Below are 4,324 nucleotides of genomic sequence, written 5' to 3' on the forward strand. Positions count from 1 at the left end.
CAGTTTCCAATCATCACTATATACTTCTTCCCTTTTTAAAATATTTATTCAACTTTTACAGATATTAAAAATAATAAATAGTTATATTTCAATTTATTATTTATATATACTATGATGTTTCCAATATTATTGAAGATAATATTTAATCAATCTAAATACGTTTAATTAATATTTTGACGAGATTACAATTTACTTATACCAATTAATGAAAATATTTTAAAATTTTAGAAAATTTATTTTGTGGAATAAGAAAAAGTCAACAAAACTATATTTTGGAAACAGAAAGAATAATGGTTAGTTGCTTATGAAATATATTTTTTTGAACCACAGAATACTTAATTAAAAAGATAAAATGGGCTTAGAACTAAGACCCAGAGTTGTTATAGAAAGCCATACAGTAATTTGCTAAAAGGTCTGCATGCCAAGTAAAATCTCTAAAGATGAAGGAAATGGGACAAAAAGAAAAATGTGAAGATGAAGAGTTGATAAGAAGATCGCTGTCCGAAAGTACTCCGTGAAGTTCTGCCGGACGACGTCTTGAGGAGATCGCTTTGACGATCGCTTGAGAATCTGATCGGAGCCAGATGTGAGTGATGTCAAGAGTTGTTGCTTGAGTTAGGGCTTCCCTAATTTTCAGTGCCTCAGCCATGGAAGGAGAAGAGACATGTTTCTTGATGAGATCGCCACAATTCAGTTCAGTAGCTATTTGGTCAGTGAAGATCCACCCAAGTTCAGCCATTTTTGTTTTTGCTTTCCACGAGGCATCGGAGTTACATATGACGGTTGGAAGATGGATGTCTACCATCGCAGGAGGTGGAGGTTTCGTCTTTGTGATTGTGATAGGCATCGGTTGAGCTCGTTCCTACTCCTTGACGCATGTGATTGCTTTTGTGGATGTCTCTTGTGGCGAGAGTTGGAAATTCTGGAATACAAGAAGGTTCCGAGAAATCCAAATCATCCAACATAACCACAAAAAGAGGTTAGAGCAGACTCCGTAAGTTGTGAGGGTTGTCCAATTGTGTAAATCCTGGAGAGTATGTTTGAAAGAATTGTCTTGGTTTGGCGCCAGTGTCTGTTTCCATGGACTAAGCTTCCAAATTTATGTTGCAAAGTCACAATGGAAGAGCAGGTGGTTGATGGATTATGATGCTCCACATCTGATGCAAGCAGTGTTTGTTAGGATACCTCGATGTTGCAGGTTTTCCCCCGTTGGCAAGACATTATGAGCTACCTTCCACATAAAGAGTTTAAGCATTGGTATGAGGGGTTTTGTCCAGATATTCTGTAACGCCCCGCCCGCCCACGGTTAATGGGCCACCCACCCCCGCTCACTCGCCCCGTGGGTCCCATCCCATCTGACGGGGGTGCGTAATTTTCCAAGGCCCAAGAGACTTGTTTGCTGACCCATGCAATCACCACATGAACCTTTTCCCGTGCTTTGGCCTCACTCGCAAGGTGTCGTGAATCACTTCCCGATAGGTCATCCATCCTTTCACTACTCCAGCCCAAGCACGTTTAACTCTGGAGTTCTAAACGGATGTGTGTCGGAAAAGGTAAGTAAACTTTGGTGACGTAGGTAGCCAAATCAATTCTCTTAAGTCTTTCCATATATCACAACTCGGGATGTTATAATTCACCCCCTCTCAAAGAACGCAACGTCTTCGTTGCGCCCCACGACAGGTCTCAAAACGCCTCTCGGGTAAGAATCGAGATGGCTAACCAGTTCTGATACCACTTGTAACGCCCCGACCGCCCATGACTAATGGGCCACCCACACCTACTCTCTCGGCCCGTGGGCTCCATCCCGTTCCAACGATCGGTTCGTTAATTTTTCAAAACACGAAAGTTTTGTTTACTAACCGTGCAATCACCACATGGCCTTTCCCCGTGCTTTGGCCTCACTTGCACAGTATCGCGAATCACTTTCCGATAGGTCACCCATCCTTCCACTACTCCAGCCCAAGCATGCTTAATCATGGAGTTCTAAACGGATGTGTGACGGAAAAGGTAAGTCAGCTTTGATGACATAGGTAGCCAAATCAATCCTCTTAAACCTTTTCATATATCACAACTCGAGATGTTACATATTCTTTGTCCAGTCCTATTTCACATTGGGTGCATCAGGGGTGGAGAGTGAAGCTTGAAGCTTATCTGCCTACATCGAGAAGTAGCCTGATCGTGCAGTGTAGGTTCCAGACTTCTGTAGTGGCCATATGTAGGTGTCTTGCGCATTCATCTTGCTAGGATGGATGGTTAGGATACAATCCTTTTGCTCTGGCATGAGAATATCAATAAGAGCGAAGTTTTATTCCTTTGTTTCTCCACTAAGAATGTCAGTAACTAGGAGAACTTGGTCTTTTTGTGTAACAGGTCCATAGGGTCTTAGATTAGCCTCTAGATTAATCCATTAATCAGACCATAATATTGTAGACTCACCGTTTCCTATTGCTTTTCCGAGGTGGTTCAGGAGTAAGTCTATGCCTACAAGGATACCTCTCCATCCATGTGAGATAGAGGAGCTCGCAGTAACTTTGAGGAAGGAGGTTGTATTGCAGTATTTGCCCAAAATGATCCAAGAGAGTAGGCATTCCGGTTTTGTAATGAGTCTCCAAGCTAATTATGCCAACAGCGCCTGGTTAATCATCTGAACATCTCTGAAGCCCAAACCTCCCAGTTTCTTTGGGTAAGTAAGCTTATCCCATGCGATCCCACAAATTTTCCTTTCTCCATCCTTACTATCCCACGAGAAGCGAGTGAGTACTGACTGTATCTTTTTACACAGGCTGAGAGGTAGCTGAAAGCATTACATAGCAAATGTGGGGATTGCGGAGAGGATAGACTGAAGCATGGTTGCTTTACGTGCTGTGGGGAGGAACCTATTATACCAGCTTAGGGAGATTTTTTTGATACGGTCAACAATCGAAGAGAAGAGGCGTTTTTTTCCGTTTCTCGAAATGTATTTGCATGTTCCACCTCCTTTCTCAATACCTAGCTGTTGTTTGACCCTGAGTCGCACATCCTGAGGTGTTTTCGATGAGAAAGTGCTGGACGATTTAAGTACATTTATTTTATGACGAGAGACTGTCTCATAATCTTGTAGGATTGTCAGCTGCGAAGAGACGCTATTTGGATCGCTCTTGGTAAAGAAATATATTATTTAAGTTTAAGAAAAAATACTAATTATGGGTTTAATATCCTGATTTTTCCCACAAAGTTAAAATTTATTAACTTAAAAACAGAATACATGAGTACAAGTTATGAAAAAAAAAGGAATATCTGAGTACAAACATGGAATAAGCCACTTATGAGGATATATTTAATCATTGTAGAAAACTCCATTTGAAGCCCTTTTTGGCTATATTGTGCCTAATTATTGTAAATACATCTAACAAAAGAAAAAGAAGAGATTTGAAATTTGCAATTCCAGAACTCTAAATCACTAAGAAAACTGATAATAAATATCAGTAGATAGTCGATCATGGAGAATACGAAATAAAGATTGAGAATCTCCTTCAAAAATGATATGTTGATATCCTAGCGACCAACAAGTTTGCATTGCTTACACCAAAAAAAAAAAAAAACTTGCTTTCCACAGAGAAGGACTTTTCCTTCGGCTTCGATACTATTTGTAGCAAAACCCAAACGAGCAGCTCCCCAATGACGAGCACATCCCATAATCCAACCAGCAGTAACATGATCAGTGTGCTGATCAAAAGCAATTAAGAAAACATACACAGGGGCGGGTCCAATGTTTTTCCTCCAGTTGCCTTGTTAGGGAAGTAATATCTGGGAAAGTGGGTGGTTTTGTTTGGGTTGAGATGATCCATTCATGTGTATCCGCGGTGATAACGGTTGTGTTGTACATTTTTAAAATTAGTTGATTCCAAGATTTCTATATTTCCGTTAGGAACTTAGGATCCAATACGGTTAAGAGTTTTTGGCGAATGGTTAGTGATGAGCAATTTTGAATATCAAACATGCATTGCATATTGGTTTCCAGATTGTCATCAAGGTAGAATAAAATTAGTATAGAATCCTGACTAAACAATTTATTTCGGGGCTTGGTAACCCACTGTAGAATGATTAGTGGTTATATTTTTTTAACCAAGTTGTGGTACCGTGATAATTTCTTGGGCCTTGGTATGTTTCCACGTAAATTTGATTTTTTTGGAAACCAAATTATCATTATTTGATCAGTTTGGACTTGGGCTTTAGCCCAAATGATTAACATGATAGGCTGTAATAGACGATCGGTCCACCCTATACTATTAGTTGGAAGGCATTCCAAATTCGGGTCAGACAGTGTGATAATCAGTTCACTCCA

The 4,324-nt window shown here is 40.1% G+C and overlaps 1 long non-coding RNA gene across 1 annotated transcript; it reads left to right on the plus strand.

The window, feature by feature from the left end:
* The first annotated feature begins 334 nt into the window (after positions 1-334).
* LOC106417848 lies at positions 335-3,149 on the plus strand. The gene is made up of 2 exons (XR_001283477.3): positions 335-2,683; positions 2,783-3,149. It is a non-coding gene; the product is annotated as an uncharacterized LOC106417848 (long non-coding RNA).
* The last annotated feature ends 1,175 nt before the right edge of the window (positions 3,150-4,324 follow it).

This window comes from Brassica napus, chromosome C9, assembly GCF_020379485.1.
Source record: "Brassica napus cultivar Da-Ae chromosome C9, Da-Ae, whole genome shotgun sequence".
NCBI lineage: Eukaryota > Viridiplantae > Streptophyta > Magnoliopsida > Brassicales > Brassicaceae > Brassica > Brassica napus.